Source organism: Rattus norvegicus, chromosome 18, assembly GCF_036323735.1.
Source record: "Rattus norvegicus strain BN/NHsdMcwi chromosome 18, GRCr8, whole genome shotgun sequence".
Taxonomy (NCBI): Eukaryota; Metazoa; Chordata; class Mammalia; order Rodentia; family Muridae; genus Rattus; species Rattus norvegicus.
Window position 1 is genome coordinate 59,868,476 of NC_086036.1, and position 19,333 is coordinate 59,887,808.

The window sequence follows — 19,333 nt, forward strand, 5'->3', positions numbered from 1 at the left end:
AAAGTCCTGTGCAGATTGGGTCTACAAAATCCAAAAGGAATATCTATAGAAGATCACAGCACAAAGCGATTTCAGGAGGCTTGAACACAGAAAACCATTAGTCCAAATGTCCAGTGCCTTCACTACTCAGTCTAAGACAGACTGAATGACCAATGGCTTTCATAGTTTATAGTCTTGTATAGATAGTGGCAAGCTTTGCCCTGTCAAGTGAATGCATCTAAATGTAAAATAATAATTTATGTCTTGTTCAACACAGCATAAGTAGTCTTCAAAGACCTCATCTCTCTCTGTGGTGATTCACCCATTCATCCATCTATCCCTGGTCTTTTTCTCCCAAGGAGTTTACCACCTTCTGGGGGAAGGTAGACAATGAATATAAACAAAGCATGTTTACCTGTGTTGTGGGTATACAACAAGGAAGGATTTTTACTATGAATGACACTTTATTCAGTCATTTTCTTTAGAATTTAAACTCTGGGAATTCAAAATTAACCTCCTTGCCTGCCAGCTTCCCGCACACACCAGGAAAAGTTCAGTCCTTGTGCTCCGCATTGTTCTGCTGTGCTGTGTGTCTAAATAAACCTTTTCTGATCTTCTTACCCACAATTTTCACTTGGGAAGACCAAGTCCTCAAGGATGGCATTGGGCACTGCTGTCAGGGTGAGGTTTCTGGTGCACTTATGCTTAGTTTTTGGACCATTTTTCTGGGTTGGTTTGGGCGGAATCCTCCTCTCGGCAACAAAGACTATATGCTTCCCACTGAATTTTTTCTCCAATTCATGAACTAGCCAGACTTGGATTTTCTGGAAAGATTTCAGCTGAGAAACTGGTACAAAAATCATGATAGCTGTCGGACCACCACCGACTTCAATTTTCTTGGCCCCGGTGATGTTGAGTTCCCAATGTTGCGACCTGAGTTCGTCTACAGCTTGGGCAGCATCTGAGATGCCAGACTTGAACTCGTCCGGCTTCTCACGGTTGGGTTTCAGCAATCCTGGCTCTCAAGCCGAACACGGTTTTGTCCTTACAGAGTGCTGGCTTACAAAGTGGCACAGCTCTTGCGAGGCGATACGAAAGATTTAAAACACAAAATCCTGGCCATTGGCAAGTTCAAGCCAATTCCATGTCCCATCCTAGATTGTTTCTCCGTCGTCTTCCACCTGCCAACCACTGCTGTGGCCTATTGATTTCTGACATGCTGTGATGTAAAATGGCCGTCGTGGTATCGTTCAACAGAAAGCTGACAAAAGAGGAAAGCAAACCCTTCTAGTTCATGCTGAGAGTTACTTTCCTCATACCAACTGTCCACTACAACCGACTCCAAATTATGCATGCAGGTGGGAGGCAGGAACAGCCAAGACAGCTCGCAGAGGGAGGAAGACGAATAAAATTTCCCCTACACCCATTAACTGGCTTCTACTTCTGAAGCTGTGAACAGCCAGAAAATTGTGGGAGAGGAGAAACTGTGAAATACATGTTTTGTTTTGTTTTGTTTTGTTTTTAACTAAACTTGTAGGGAGTGGGCATATGATCCGAGCATCTATCTGCTACTGCAGAAACTGTACCTCCTGGAAAACTGTCCCTTGATTGCAAAACAAAACAAAACAAAATTCCTCACTCTGAAATAGAGGGAAAGGCTTTGGGGATTAATCTGACAAGGAAAGAAACAGGCGTTAACAGGCAGGACTTGTTGGATGTTCAGGACTGTTTTTGTCTGCTAAGGGAGACTGAGTCAGGCTCTCCCTGCTCCTGGGCATAAGGGAACATGACTTATCTTCCTCCTGACTTGGGTCAGCAGGTTCTCAGGGAATACCTGCCAGCCCTTTCTCTCTTGTGTTTCCTGCCCAGTGAGCAGTTGATTCTTTCCCTTCAAGATCTGGACTGGGAAGGAGGGTTGAACATTTAGATGGTCTCCTTGGCTCCTAGTTCAGTTTTCATCACAATGTATAGCCTAGCACTACTTGTGCTGACTGGGAGCCCTCTGCCTTGCTAGGTGACCTTCTACGATATATTATACACAGTGGGGAGTAAGGGTAGAGGAGTTGTTTCCATACACTCTTGGCAAAAACAAACAAACAATAGCAACAAAACCCTTAAAAAAAACCTAAAAAAAAAATTAAATGAACGACCAACCAACCCCTTTGAGTTTTGCAGGACTCCTATAAATGGTCAGCATTGGACCTCACAGACAGGAGAGAACCTTTACTGCTCTACTTACGGCCCTTGGGTTGAGGATTTAGCTCAGTGGTAGAGCGCTTGCCTAGCAAGCACAAGGCCCTGGGTTCAGTCCCCAGCTCTGAAAAAAAAAAAAAAGAAAAGAAAAAAAACTACTTACGGCCCTTGCCCAATCTAAGTAATTTCTCATCACCTTACATTCTGCACTTAAAAATGTTTCAGTACTCTTCCCATGGCGCCCACTACAGCTGGAGCCTGGCCTTGGGCTTCTTATTGACCTCCAGCAGAACTATGGGGAAATGGCAATTCTCCACCAGAATAAGCAGTGCAATGCAAGGGGGAGCAGGAAGTAGCAATCAGGAAGGAGGATGGGCTTCTGGACATGCAAGGACATTTGAGAATGTCTGATGATGTCAGACATTGCTGGAGTTGAAACCGACTGCCTCCCCATGACCCCATACGTGTACCTTGCCACTGGGTTCTCCTCAGTATTGTTGTGCCCCCCAATCACTTAGCATGCTTATTACATGCACATGCATGCATAAATGAATGCATGGGTGCATTAATAGGTGAGCATAAGAGCGAGTCTGTAACTTCAAAGTGCTTACAATCTTTTGCAAGGCAAGGTTATCCTACATCAAACAATTAAAGAACAGCACAAGATGGAAACTAATTAATTTCTAAATGATCGAGTGCAGGCTATAAGTGCCCGAGTTTCAGAGGATGGAAAGATCAATGTAGGCTGGAGGAGTTAATGATGGCTTAAATATAATTCCCTGACATTATAGCACCGTGCTAACAGCAGTCCTGGTTTTAAAACTGAAGAGATGAAAGCCAATACGTAGAGCCTATTTACCCGGTGTGGCACGGCAGACCACCAGGATATGGGGAATTGAATTAATGACATTGGCCTTAGGGGTTAGTGCTGTTCAAGTGGACTTATTCTTACACAACTAGTGAGGCGCTATGATATGATTCGTTCTCATTGTATCCTTTTTTCTAAGTTTTTTTTTTTAATGGCAGTAAAAATTCACCCAGTATAAAACCAACCATGTTAAAGTTTAAAATCCAGCAGCCCTTAATGCGATGTACACTGCTGTGCGTCAAGCGCATGTTTACTCACATTGGTATCATCATCTCGGAAGAAAACTCATTATTTTTCACCCAGTTGTGTAATGTGACAGACAGAGTGGAGCCCTGGAGAATGAGGCTCGACTTCGCCTCTGAGGTAGATGAGTAAGCCGTGCAGGCAGAAGCCAGGGAAAGTCAGTTCCGTCATTTGTAAGCTGAGAGAGTTTGATTAAGACGACACCAAAATCTGCCAGCCTTAGACGGTCCCAGCTCTAACTTCAGCCTTCTTTCACATCTAAGGACAATTAAATAAAACAAATTTTTAGTTTGGTTATAATGGGCAAAGTCCCCCGGGTCTCTCTCTCCTCTCTCTCTCTCTCTCTCTCTCTCTCTCTCTCTCTCTCTCTCTGTGTGTGTGTGTGTGTGTGTGTGTGTGTGTGTGTGTGTGTGTGTGTGTTTATGAGTTTGCGTGTGTTTTAAGGTACGGGAATGAGAAAAAGGGGCAAGCAGCCGAGGCTAAGATGTGTGCAGATAATATATCAACAAGAGTAGAACTGAAGGAGATTACCTAGCTATGACATTTTTATTGCAGATTTTAGTTTCTGTTTTCTTATTGGACAGTGATTGAATGGTTGTCAGAGATAAATTAGCTTCTACTGATGAGCAATGCTGATATTCTGATAAATTTCATGTGTGATATCAAAGGTGAAAATTACTTCTTTTTCTTCCACTCCAACTATATTTTAAGGGGCTTTTGTTAGAATTTCATGCATGAATATTAAACTTGTATTATTTCACTTCCTTAACCCCCAACTCCTTCCACGTTCCCCACTGCTCTAAAATTCATGGCCCCTTCTTCTGTGATTATATCTGTATAGCTATGTGCCTATACATATGTACCTATAAATGGCTACTGCTGGGTCCATTTACTGTTGCTCATGTAAGGGTGGTTCTGATGCTGTCTTGTGCCCCAGCTGGCTATTGATCTGTCAGTAAAGACATGGGCCAATTTCTGGGCAGAAGGAATAGGCAGGACTTCCAGATATCGGGAGGCAAGTGGAAGAAGCAAGGGAGGAGACAAGAGTTCACCAGGCTTCAGATGGAGAAAAGTTGACCAGCCATGTGAGATCTCAAAATGGAGTGGCCACACAGGCTGCTCCTTCAGTCAGGCAGTTGGGGATGTAACTGAGCAACTAAAGTCAGGGCAGGTGGGAGGTACTGAGCTAAGAATGAGGATAAGGAGCCAGCACCCAAACCTCGCTGATCCTGGCCCACAGCTCCCTGCTCCCATGGGAGAGAGAGCTCATTGCCCAGACGTGTGGGCAAACCTGGGACTGCAGGGCAGGAGAGACCTCCACTTCAGCCCACCTTTGCCCACATCCCTGGCCCAAGAGGAAACTGCATAGGGCCTCTGGGCACAGGAAGATAAGGGCAGTCAAGCTTCAGGAACCCTGCAGTCCAGACTGTGCCCAGGTCTGAACGGACCAGGTCAAATAGCTACCTGTACCCAAATCCCATGGGAAGGAGAGCTAGACCTGAAGAGGGGCACATACGCCTAAGAAACCAGAGGAGATTACTCTCTGCCCACATTTCTGACTCTAGAGGAAAATGCGTAGCACCATCTGAGCCCCCTGTGCATGGGGACCCAGGAGAAGGAGGGGCAGGCCCTTCGGGTTGCTGCCCTCACAGAGAACTGAAACCCAGCCTTGAGGAGCGACTTGAGGCCCGAGACCAGAGGTAAGACCAACTTTTCTGCTCCAACTCACCTGCCTGGTGGACTCAGGACACACAAAGGCAAAATTTCTCTGGGACTGGACACTTCTGGTTTCTAGCGGGTGCCCGAACCTGGCTGCTCCTGCCCCACAGCTCCCTGCTCCCAAACCCCGTGGGAGAGAGAGCTCATCGCCCAGACTTGGCGATCCTGAGACTGCAGGGCAGGAGAGACCTCCACTTCTGCCCACCTTTGCCCATATCCCTGGCCCAAGAGGAAACTGTACAGGGCCTCTGGGCACAGGAAGTTAGGGACAGTTGAGCTGCAGGAGCCCTGGAGTCCAGACTGGGCCCAGATCTAAAGGGACCTGGTCAAACAGCTCCCTGCACTCAAATCCCATAAGATGGAGACCTAGAACTTCAGAAGGGCAGACACACCTGGGAAGCCAGAGGAGACTACACTCTGCCCACATTTCTGACTCTAGAGGAAAACACTTAGCGCCACCTGGGGCCCTGTGCACAGGGACCCAGGAGAAGCAGGGGCAAGCCCTTCAGGTTCCTGCCCACAAAGACTGATATGCTGAAAGCCAGTGGACACGCCTGAAAGCAGAACACTCTGTTACCATAATTGGCTGAAAGAAAACAGGAAAACAGGTCTACAGCACTTCTGACACACAGGCATATAGGATGGTCAAGCCACTGTCAGGAATAGCAAAACAAGGGTAACACCAGAGACAACCTAATGGCGAGAGGCAAGCACAGGAACCCAAGCAACAGAAACCAAGACTACATGGCATCATTAGAGCCCAATTCACCCACCAGAGCAAACACTGGATATCCAAACACACCAGAAAAGCAAGATCTAGATTTAAAATCACATTTGATCATGATGATGGAGGACTTTAAGAAAGACATAAAGAACTCCCTTAGAGAAATGCAGGAAAACACAAATAAACAAGTAGAAGCCCTTAGAGAGGAAATACAAACATCCCTGAAAGAATTACAGGAAAACACAATCAAACAGGTGAAGGAATCGAAAATGTAAATAGAAACAATAAAGAAAGCACAAAGGGAGACAACCCTGGATATAGAAAACCAAAGGGGAGTTGGGGATTTAGCTCAGTGGTAGCGCGCTTGCCTAGCAAGCGCAAGGCCCTGGGTTCAGTCCCCAGCTCCGGAAAAAAAAAAAAAAGAAAAACAGAAAAAAAAAAGAAAACCAAAGGAAGAGATAAGGAGCCATAGATACAAGCATCACCAACAGAGTATAAGAGATAGAAGAGAGAATCTCAGGAGCAGAAGATTCATAGAAAGCAGGGACACAACTGTCAAAGACAATGAAAAACAGAAAAAGCTACTGGCTCAAAACATACAGGAAATCCAGGACACAATGAGAAGATCAAACCTAAGGATAATAGATATAGAAGAGAGTGAAGACTCCAAACTCAAAGAACCAGTAAATATCTTCAACAAAATCATAGGAGAAAACTTCCCTAACCTAAAGAAAGAGATGCCCCAAAACATACAAGAGGCTAGAACTCCAAATAGATTGGACCAGAAAAGAAACACCTCCCGTCACATAATTGTCAAAACATCAAATGCACAAAACAAAGAAAGAATATTAAAAGCAGTAAGGGGAAAAGGTCAAGTAACATATAAGGCAGACCTATAAGAATTAAGCCAGACTTCTCACCAGAGACTATGAAAACCAGAAGATCCTGGACAGATGTCATAGAGACCCTAAGAGAACACAAATGTGAGCCCAGGTTACTGTGTCCAGCAAAACTCTCAATAAACATAAATGGAGAAACCAAGATATTCCATGACAAAACAAAATTTACACAATATCTTTCTACAAATCCAGCCCTACAAAGGATAATAAATAGTAAAGACCAATACAAGGAGGTAAGTTACACCCTAAAAAAGCAAGAAACTAATCATTTTGCAACAAAACAAAGAGGAGACAAGCACACAAACATAATCTCACCTCCAAATATGAAGATAGCAGGAAGCAACAATCACTATTCCTTAATATCTCTCAACATCAATGGACTCAGTTCCCCAATACAAAGACACAGATGCACAAACTGGATATATAGAGGACCCAACATTCTGCTGCCTACAGGAAACACACCTCAGAGACAAAATCAGACACTACCTCAGAGTAAAAGACTGGAGAAAACTTTCCAAGCAAATGGTCTGAAGAAACAAGCCATTCTAGAGAAGCCATTCTAATATCAAATAAAATCGATTTTCAATCAAAAAAGATAAAGAAGGGTAGTTCATATTCATCAATGGAAAAATCCACCAAGATGAACTCTCAATCCTAAATATCTATGCTCCAAATACAAGGGCACCTACATACATAAAAGAAACCTTACTAAAGCTCAAAGCACACATTACTCCTCACACAATAATAGTAAGAGATTTCAACACCCCACTCTCATCAATGGACAGATCATGGAAACAGAAATTAAACAGAGACATAGACAAATAGAAGTTATGAACCAAATGGACTTAGCAGATATTTATAGGACATTCTATCTAAAACAAAAGAATGTACCTTCTTCTCACCTCTCCAAAATTGACCATATAATCGGGCACAAAACAAGTCTCAACAGATACAGAAAGATAGAAATAATCCCATGCATCCTATCAAACCACCACGGGCTAAAGCTGGTTTTCAATAGCAGTAAGGAAAGAACGCCCACATATACATGGAAGTTGAACAATGCTCTACTCAATGATAACCTGGTCAAGGAAGAAATTGAGAAATTAAAGACTTCTTAGAATTTAATGAAAATGAAGGTACAACATACCCAAACTTATGGGACACAATGAAAGCTGTGCTAAGAGGAAAACTCATAGCTCTGAGTGCCTGCAGAAAGAAATAGGAAAGAGCATATATCAGCAACTTGACACCACGCCTAAAAGCTCTAGAACAAAAAGCAGCAAATACACCCAGGAGGAGTAGAAAGCAGGAAATAATCAAATTCAGAGCTGAAATCAACCAAGTAGAAACAAAAAGGACTGTACAAGGAATCAACAGAATCAAAAGCTGGTTCTTTGAGAAAATCAACACGATAGATAAAACCTTAGCTAGACTAACCAGAGGACAGAGAGAGTGTGTCAAAATTAACAAATTCAGAAATGAAAAGGGAGACATAACAACATAATCAGAGGAAATTAAAAAAAATCATCAGATCCTACTACAAAAGTCAATATTCAACAAAATTTGAAAATCTGGAGGAAATGGACAATTTCCTAGACAGATACCAGGTACCGAAGTTAAATCAGGAACAGATAAACCATTTAAGCAACCACATAACCCCTAAAGAAATAGAAGCAGTCATTAAAAGTCTCCCAACCAAAAAGAGTCCAGGTTCAGATGGGTTCAGTGCAGAATTCTATCAGACCTTCATAGAAGACCTCATACCAATACTATCCAAACTATTCCACAAAATTGAAACAGATGGAGCACTACCGAATTCCTTCTATGAAGCCACAATTACTCTTATACCTAAACCACACAAAGACCCAACAAAGAAAGAGAACTTCAGACCAATTTCCCTTATGAATATCGACGCAAAAATACTCAATAAAATGCTGGCAAACCGAATCCAAGAACACATCAAAACAATCATCCATCATGATCAACTAGGCTTCATCCCAGGCATGCAGGGATGGTTTAATATACGGAAAAACATCAACGTGATCCATTATATAAACAAACTGAAAGAACAGAACCACATGATCATTTCATTAGATGCTGAGAAAGCATTTGACAAAATTCAACACCCCTTCATGATAAAAGTCCTGGAAAGAATAGGAATTCAAGGCCCATACCTAAACATAGTAAAAGCCATATACAGCAAACCAGTTGCTAACATTAAACTAAATGGAGAGAAACTTGAAGCAATCCCACTAAAATCAGGGACTAGACAAGGCTGCCCACTCTCTCCCTACTTATTCAATATAGTTCTCGAAGTCCCAGCCAGAGCAATCAGACAACAAAAGGAGATCAAAGGGATACAGATTGGAAAAGAAGAAGTCAAAATATCACTATTTGCAGATGATATGATAGTATATTTAAATGATCCCAAAAGTTCCACCAGAGAACTACTAAACCTGATAAACACCTTCAGCAAAGTGACTGGGTATAAAATTATCTCAAATAAATCAGTTGCCTTCCTCTACACAAAAGAGAATCAAGCCGAGAAAGAAATTAGGGAAACAACACCCTTCATAATACTTGCAAATAATATGAAATACCTCGCAAGTGAAAGATCTACATGATAAGAACTTCAAGCCTCTGAAGAAAGAAATTGAAGATCTCAGAAGATGGAAAGATCTCCCATGCTCAAGGATTAGCACAATTAACATAATAAAAATGGCCATTCATAAAAATGATACCCTTCATAATAGTCCCAAATAATATAAAACACCTCGGTGTGTTGGCAGGATTAATACAGTAAAAATGGCCATTTTACCAAAAGCGATCTACAGATTCAATGCAATCCCCATCAAAATTCCAATCCAATTCTTCATAGAGATAGACAGAACAATTTGCAAATTCATCTGGAATAACAAAAAAACCAGGATAGCTAAAGCTATCCTCAACAATAAAAGGACTTCCGGAGAAATTACTATCCCTGAACTCAAGCAGTATTACAGAGCAATAGTGATAAAAACGGCACGGTATTGGTACAGAGACAGACAGATAGAGCAGTGGAATAGAATTGAAGACCTAGAAATGAACCCACACCTATGGTCACTTGATTTTTGACAAAGGAGCCAAAACCATCCAATGGAAAAAAGATAGCATTTTCAGCAAATGGTGCCGGTTCGACTGGAGGTCAGCATGTAGAAGAATGCAGTTTGATCCATTCTTATCACCCTGTCAAAGCTTAAGTCCAAGTAGATCAAGGACCTACACATCACACCAGATACACTGAAACTAATTGAAGAAAAAGTGAGGAAGAATCTCGAACACATGGGCACTGGAGAAAATTTCCTGAACAAAACTCCAATGTCTTATGCTCTAAGATTAACAATTGACAAATGGGATCTCATAAAACTACAAACCTTCTGTAAGGCAAAGGACACTGTTGTTAGGACAAAATGACAACCAACAGATTGGGAAAAGATCTTTACCAATCCTACAACTGATAGAGGGCTCATATCCAAAATACACAAAGAACTCACAAAGTTAGACTACAGGGAGACAAATAACCCTATTAAAGATGGGGTTCAGAGCTAAACAAAGAATTCACAGCTGAGGAATATTGAATGCTGAGAAGCACCTAAAGAAATGTTCACCATCTTTAGTCATAAAGGAAATGCAAATCAAAACAACCCTGAGATTCCACCTCACATCAGTCAAATGGCTAAGATCAAAAACTCCAGCAACAGCAGATGCTGGTGAGGATGTGGAGAAAGAGAAACACTCCTCCATTGTTGGTGGGATTGCAGACTGTTACAACCATTCTGGAAATCAGTCTGGAGGTTCCTCAGAAAATTGGACGTTGTACTACCTGAGGACCAAGCTATATCACTCTTGGGCATATACCCAAAAGATGTTTCAACATATAACAAAGACACAAGCTCCACTATGTTCATAGCAGCCTTATTTATAATAGCCAGAAGCTGGAAAGAACCCAGATACCCTTCAACAGAGGAATGGATACAGAAAATGTGGTACATCTACACAATGGAATACTATTCAGTTATCAAAACAATGACTTTATGAAGTTCATAGGCAAATGGATGGAACTGGAAAATATCTTCCTGAGTGAGGTAACCCAATCACAGAAAAACACACATGGTATGCACTCAATGATAAGTGAATATTAGCCCAAATGCTCGAATTACCCTAGATGCACAGAACACATGAAACTCAAGAAGGATGACCAAAATGTAAATGCTTTACTCCTTCTTTAAAAGGGGAACAAGAATACCCTTGGGAGGGAATAGGGAGGCAAAGTTTTGAGCAGAGACTGAAGGAATGCCCATTCAGAGCCAGTCGCACATGTGGCCCATACATATACTGCCAGCAAAGTAGATAAGATGGATGAAGCAAAGAAGTGCAGGCCGACAGGAACCGAATGTAGATCTCTCCTGAGAGACACAGCCAGAATATGGCAAATACATAGGTGAATGCCAGCAGTAAACCACTGAACTGAGAACGGGACCCACGTTGAAGGAATCAGAGAAAGAACTGAAAGAGCTTGAAGGCGTTTGAGACCCCATATGAACAACAATGTCAAGCAACCAGAGCTTCCAGGGACTAAGCCACTACCCAAAGACTATACATGGACTGACGCTGGGCTCCAACCTCATAGGTAGCAATGAATATCCTAGTAAGAGCACCAGTGGAAGGGGAAGCCCTTGGTCCTGCCAAGGCTGGACCCCCAGTGAACAGGATTCTTGTGGAGAGGCTGGTAATGGCAGGAGGATGGGGAGGGAAACACCCATATAGAAGAGGAGGGGGAGGGGTCAGGGGGATGTTGGCCTGGAAACCAGGAAAAGGAATTAACATTTGGAATGTATAGAAGAAACACCCAATTTAATAAAGATGGGGGGAAAAAAGAAAGAAAAAAAGGATGTTGATAATGGCATGCTTTTCCAGGTGGGAGATAAGAAGCACCTAACAGGGGCTGGAGAGATGGCTCAGCAGTTAAGAGCACCGACTGCCCTTCCAGAGGTCCTGAGTTCAATTCCCAGCAACCACATGGTGGCTGAAAACCATCTGTAATGGGATCGGATGCCCTCTTCTTATGTATCTGAAGACAGCTACAATGTACTTGTATATGATAAATAAATAAATCTTTAGAAAAAAAGAAGAAGCACCCAACAATGGTGTCAGAAGGCAAGTTGAAATTGAACAACTGAGTGTGTGTCTTTTATCCAAGTATTCAAGGGAAAGTGGGTGAAGGCTGGAAGCTTGACCCATTCCTGGATACTAGGCAGAGTAGCTAAAGTGACATATAACATGTTCATGTGTTTGTGTTTAGGTCTGATTGCTCAGGATTGGATAAACTATCAGGGGACTGTCCCTAGAGAGGACTGACTCATTCCCTTTGAGCAACCATCAGTTGTAGGTAGCCCGTCTTCTAGGAGTGGGCCCTTGTGAGATTTCCTTATGAGATTAGCATGCCAACTGGTTGTCATGATGTAGGTCTTGTTTGGGTGACCATGTTTCTGATATTTCATGGCTGCAACTCCTTGTCAAGTACAGAAGGCACGATCGTGAGGCAGACATCCTAGTCCCCTGGCTCTTATGTTCTTTCTGACTCTTCTTGCTTGATGTTCCCTGAGACAAATGTGTGGAGGTTGAGTTGTATAAATATCAGCTGGTGTTGAGCAGGGCGAGCCAACGCCAAGTCTTGACTGCTTCTCTTTCCCAACTTTGTGCACCTCATGAAAAGGACATATTGCCATTTCTCCAAATGGTTTCAAACCTGAGGCTTGGTAACCCAAGCGAATGCCCAGAATCTCTAAACTAATTGGGGCAAAACAGGGGTAACCGTGTGCTAAGTTGCCTGGGTTCACGAAGTGTCTCCCATAGTCCACGTGCTGCTTGAAAGCAGTTTTTGCATTGATGGTTAATTTTCTGTGTCAGCCTGACAGGGTTAGAGGATGCCTCTTGAGCTGGGAAAACTAACTCTAAATGTGATTGAGTCTGTGAGAAAGGTGTTTCCACATGCAGAAGTAGGTATGTAGTTCGGCATGTCAGTCAGTAGACTCAGAAAAGCTTCGCTGTCATCAGTGAGGGTGGGTGCCATCTACTGAGTATCAGGACAGAACAAAAAGGCAAAAGGGGGGTAAGTGTTCTTACTTCTGCAGTACTTTGAATAGCAATGGCCTCCATAGACTCGTGTTTGAATGCTTGTCTCACAGCAGGTGACACTGTTAGGAGGTGTGGCCTTATTGGGGTAGGTATGGCCTTGTTGGAGGAAGTGTGTCACTGTGGAGGTGGGCTTTGAGGTCTTATATATTCAAGTTATGCTCAGTGAGATAGACAGTCCCCTTCTGCTGCCTACAGATCAAGGTATAGAACGCTGATCTCCTTCTCCAGCACCGTGTCTGCCTGCACACTGCCATGCTTCCCACCATGATAACGGAACCAAACTTCTGAAACTGTAAGCCGGACCCAATTAAAGGTTTTTCTTCATAAGAGTTGCCTTGGGGCTGCAGAGATGGCTCAGAGGTTAAGAGCACTGACTGTTCTTCCAGAGGTCCTGAGTTCAATTCCCAGCAACCACATGGTGGCTCACAACCATCTGAAATAAAGTCTGACACCCTCTTCTGGTGTGTCTGAACACAGCTACAGTGTATCCATATACATTAAATAAATAAGTCTTCAAAAAAAAAAAGAGTTGCCTTGGCCATGGTGTTTCTTCAGCAATGAAACCAACACATTGTATTTAGCTAGATTCTCCCCTTCTCCTGAAATATAACCTGGTGGTTTTGGGTATCAATTTTGAAACTGGTATCATCATGACTAGCCAAATTCTCAGGCCTTTGAAGATGAGTGAACTACACAACTATCATTTTTTCTTTTCTCTCTTATTAGAGGTTGAAAGTTGAACTTTGGACCCAACTCATGCTAACTAAACTCTCTGTACCCAAGCTATATTCTTAGCCCCTACAGTCTTTCTTAGTCTCCAATTTGCCAATTGTGAACGTTGCCATCAGAAAAAGAAAACTATAGATATATCTGAAATTTTGGGTCTGTGAACCACTAGGTCATTGTTTGGATATTCAATTTATGAGAGCAAATAGACAATTACAGAACAGAATAAGCAAAGGTAGTTCACGGAACACATTCTGATACAAGACTTTCTGGTATGAGTATCAGTTTGTTTATCAAAAATATATGGAAACTATTCCATTATTCTTTTAAAAGTCACACAAAGGGGCCAATGAGATGGCTCAGCACTAAGGGCACTTGCAGCCTACTATGACAAACTGAGTTTGATCCTTTGAGCCCACATGGTGGAAGGAGAGAATGGACTCTGATGCATTTTCTTGTGGTCTTCACACCTGTCCCACAGTGTGCATGGACTCCCCCACAGTCACTAAATCAATCAATCAATCAATCAATAACCATTTTTAAATAAAGTCACATAAAACCACTTAGTATAAGCACAAATATTAAATTAGATTGTAGGCTCTGTGAGACCCAATTATGGCATTGCAGTTATGTAAAAGATTGTATTCTTAGATTTTTGCTGATCTGTGAGGTATGAAGTAATATCTCATACACACACACACACACACACACACACACACACACACACAGATACACACACGCGCACACGCACACACACACACGAAACAAAGAAATGAAGTAAACATTGGTACTCATTGGATCAGGCTGGCAGATAGGTTGAGTTAACTTTGTTGGTGCCTCTAATTTAAAAAAAAATATTGTGCTGTAAAATACAATGAAAAAATCTAAATCTATGAGTGATAGAAATGAGTTATCTCTCCTTCCCCTCTTCTGAGATGGTCTCTGAGCTGTGGGATGCTAGGGTTGTAAGAGGTCCCATTTTTTTTTGTTTAGCACTCTGGTAATAGTTACTCTATTGCATTAAACTGCACAAGGAAATTTCTATAATGAAATTCTGAGAGCTGTACTAATCTATAGGTAGAGAGATACAAGTTTAGAGGGCAGTTTGATACTATGTTCCCTTAACAAATTAGTAGTAAGTTTGTACCCGAACCTCTCAGCACCCCATTCATGAGTTCTGGGCAAGATTCATATCAGGCATATGATTCATATCAGGCTCCTTTGGAGCAACCTTAAAATCTAATCAGAAAGCAATTGGTTGCCCCCATGATATTCATGACACTATTATATCCATGGATACATCTGGCCACTCCAGTCATTATGGTAACTCACATGGTTCATAGCTCAAATTATCTCTCTATTTTCTCAACTTGTAATAATTCACTGTATATGCTATATATAATATCAGAAAATTTAAATTGCATATCTTTTAAAACTTTTATTTTCCTTTCATAATTTCATATAAATATATAATATACTCTGATAGTCTCACACTCAGGTCACATTGAATCCTGTCTTCTATCCAGTCGAGATCAGCAGGTATTTTGACCTTTGTATGATCAAACCAGTCCCTATGTCCCAGAGTTACCTTTCATGCCTTCTCTTTTCCTGGATCTTGGTATCATGACTCTTCAGTGCTGTTTAAATGAACATATTTTAGATTATGTCAAGATTCTCTAGTTCTGAGATGTTTAGTAGGAACTACTCAGTTTTCCAGAGGCTTAGTAGGAATTACTCAGTTTTCCATTACTGAAGGCACATTTTTAAAGTCAAGCTGCACCCTAGAAAAAGCAAGAAACTAATCGTCTTGGCAACAAAACAAAGAGAATGAAAGCACACAAACATAACCTCGCATCCAAATATGAATATAACAGGAAGCAATAATCACTATTCCTTAATATCTCTCAACATCAATGGTCTCAACTCCCCAATAAAAAGACATAGATTAAAGTCTTTTTTAATGGTTAAGTATATTTGGAAATGTTCAATATAGACTTTTTTCTTCTTGTTTTTCATTAATTCTTTGAGAATTTCATATGGCGGATTCAGGTTACATTCCCTCCCTCCAATTCCTCCAAGATCCACCCCTTCTCTTCAAATCTCCCTTCACCTTAGTGTCCTCATTTTATTAGAAACTCATTGACTCCAATTTGTATATCCATGTACTGAGCATGGTTGTCATGCCAGGGGTCAGTTCAATGATTTCCTGTTGTTGTAAAATTAAAATAATGCTGTATTTTATCCCACACTAGGTCTGGCAATGTAGTGCCTCATGGCATCTGTTTGATCTTTTCATCTCAGTCCCCAAAATGTCTCACTGGCTTTGCTCCATCCCATACCACACTGCCGATGGCTACTCTCTGAGCCTGGCAACAATCTCTCTATCCGTCTAGTTCCCGAGGCAGGTTGCCACCATGCCAGACATACACACGTCTCCAGCCACCACACAGTCTCTTGAATTCAATTAAATCACCACAGGAAAGAACACACAACACAATAACCTCTGATCCAACCGATAATAATTAATTGCCCACCTAGACATACAAAGTCCTGTACACATCCACCCCTTAAGAATATTCATAACAACCTGTACATGTGTAGAGAGGAATCTAAACATCTGCCTCCATGGTCTCTCGGCTACTCTCCCCACTCACTCCAGTCTCCTCCTCTCTAAAACTTTTCTCCTGCTCATCCTTCCTTCTCGTCCAATGACAGGCCTCATTCTATCTTGTACCTGCCTTCACCTGCATAGTGACATCATCTTACAACTTCCCATTTGGCAGATGCACACATTTTCATTGCCATTCATCAGTTGATGGACATCTACGTTGACCCCATTTTGTAACTATTGTGCATAGAGAAGCGGTGGACAAGGATGTGTAGGTATCTCTGTGGTGTCACATAGAGTCCTCTGAGTATATTGCTAAGAGTGGGATAGCTAGATTATTTGGTAGAAATATTTATATATTTTTTAGATATAAAGTCTTCTCTCATTCAATACATCCTGACAAATTTTCCCTCCCTCCACTTCTTCCTTTTCCCCCTGGATCCACCCTTGGCACTAATTTCCATCGTGGTTGCACCAAGATTCATTCCCAGCAGAAGTGAACAACTTTCCCCCTTTCCCAACACCCACACCAGCCTTTGACATCATTTCTTTAGCTTAGTCACCAAACTGTCTTAAAAACTAAAGGCGAAAGGAAAATGCTTTCAAGTGAGAGATGTCTTCTCCCACAGAAAATGCCTGTTTGGGGCCACATCAGAGCATGGGGTGACCTGCACTGCACTTGCTCTGGTGTCGACTCCACCAACCCAGAGAGATGAGGGTAATTGATGCAAGTTCCTGGAAGAGGAAGGAGCGAAGGGATTGAGGCTGACAGAACTCTTACCCTTTCAGAAGCACCTCTGCTGCACTTGCCTGTGGGATCTTTGGTGCTGTCGGGAGTAGGCTTATTTCAGAAATTAGATTTTCAATGTCTTACTAAAACCATGGTCCCATTCAATAAGTTCTTACCATGGTGCAGGAACTCTTCTAGGTGGTTGCCTGCATTTGTATCGTTTTCATGGTCAACACTCCCTTGATGAGATGTGGGCAACAGTACTGAGGCATGGGTGGCTCCGTGGACTGTGTTGCACCACCATTTAAAAGTTAAACAGTAAAGTAATGTTGTGTGTGTGTGTGTGTGTGTGTGTGTGTGTGTGTGTGTGTGTGTGTGTGCTCATCCTTGTATGCTGTGGTGGTTGGCATTAGTGTCACTCTGTGTCTTACTTTCTGATACAGAGTCTCCCAGTCAGCCCCGAGCTCACCTCAGCTGGATTGGCTGACCAGTGAGCCCCCACCCCTAGGACTCTGCCTATCTCCACTTGGGCTTAGCTTTATGTGAGTACTCAGATCCTGACCTTAGAACCTCCTTTCTGTGCAGCAAAAGCTCTACTTGCTTCTTTAGCATATTAAATGAATTCGAGGGTTATTTTTCCAGGTTTACTTCCTTCTCAACATTGAGGTTTCTTAGATGAGCAGGCATATTAATGATAATTTAACTTAACCAAATTCTTAAACACAAGTCCTGCATACACACCAATGTCACCTTTACAGTCATAATATCATGGTTTTTGAAAACTCAAGGAATTGTAGAAAGTAGCTGTGTCCATGGAGACTGATTGACCGATTACCATAGTGGTATGGAGAGGTGGGAATGCTGCATATCCAGAGGTGAGGTTGGAATGTTGTAAGTCCAGAGGCTAAATACCTTACTTGTGCTAGCTTTAGCCCTCTGGGCAGCCATTCCCTCCCCACCTCTGTATTGGAATTAAGGTCTTGTGACACAGAAGCCTTTTGGAATCTACTAACTTAGCAGACCACTAGCTTCCAACAATCCCCAAACTAAGAATATCACCGGCCAGCATCTTGAGCCTTTGAGAAAGCTCCTCCTGTGTCACTGTACCAGTTTCTCTGACATACCCACCAACATACTTTAAACTTGCCTTGATTTATGACTTTCTTTGTTCCGTAAAACCATAAAACTGCTTCTATGTTAAGACATTGTGTTTGGGGAGACCTGCATCTATGATCCCAGGCTATATTTATTTATATATGCTTCAGACTAAACCATGTCTTTTATCCCTTCCCAGAAAACACCCTTAAGGGCTGGGATGGTAACATGGTCCCATACTCACTTCTGCTTGCTAGTTCACCCACATTTAGCTCATGTTTAAGAGAATTTTAATTACTCTTTGATTACTTACATACTTGATTGGGCTCAACAATCCTGTTGCTACTCTATTTCCACTCCGTTTTGTTTTCACTCCTCTCTGTTAAGACTGTGCAACTTATGTTGATAGTAATAAAATAACTGATGGAATTCTGCGTGCCTCCTTCACCTCCTTTGACTTATCAGTTCTCCCGGGACTAATCATGCACTTGTATCTCTCATACCCTTGATGGTCTTTCAAATCCAAAGACAATCTAGTGGCCAGCAGTGTCTATAGGTAAGAGTCTTATAAACCTAAATGCTTTGAGGTATTATAAGAGGGACAGACAGGAAGATATACATAATTTAAATGTGTAGAGAGTGTGTTTGCTAGATTTAAAGTGACATTTCAGAACAACTTAGGAACTGCAAATAAGTTGGTGATATCATATCTACCCTCATCCCAATTTCCCTTGTAAAGTATTTCCCTTCTTACTTTAAGGCAAAAAAAAAAAAAAAAAAAAAGTCAGAGATCCCGAAGTTCATTCTCCATTCCCCTTCCTCCTCCAGACTCAGTGTTTAAGCCTCTTGTACTTGAATTATCATAAAAGCCTCTATAATTGCCTGAACATGTTAATTTATCCTGCAACTAGCTGGTTTTATCTGTCTGTATTTAAAGGATTTAAGGGGTGACAGGGAACGGCTGGAATGATGTGTTCAGTCTGTGCATGGGAGTCTGACTTCACGGATAGATTGCTAAGGGAGCTGGGACCATGAGAGGAGCTTTGCTGCTGACTGCCACCAAGCTGACTGTTGTTCCTATGTTCTGTCCTCCAGGCCCTGTTCCCGGAGCGCTCTCTCTCTCTCTCTCTCTCTCTCTCTCTCTCTCTCTCTCTCTGTCTCTCTCTCTCTCTGTCTCTCTCTTTGTGTCTCTCTCTGTCTCTCTCTCTGTCTCTCTCTGTCTCTGTCTCTGTCTCTGTCTCTCTCTCTCTCTCTCTCTCTCTCTCTCTCTCTCTCTCTCTCCCTTTCCTATCTTCTTCTTTCAGTTCTCTCATGTATCCCCTTTAACCCAGAGATTATAGCCTTGTTGGAGACAGGCAGATTACCCTCTCTG

General features: G+C 42.2%; 1 pseudogene; it reads right to left on the bottom strand.

Moving 5' to 3' along the window:
* Positions 1-460: 460 nt before the first annotated feature.
* Rps7-ps4 (ribosomal protein S7, pseudogene 4) overlaps positions 461-19,333 on the bottom strand; it is a 48,678-nt pseudogene continuing 29,805 nt past the window's right edge.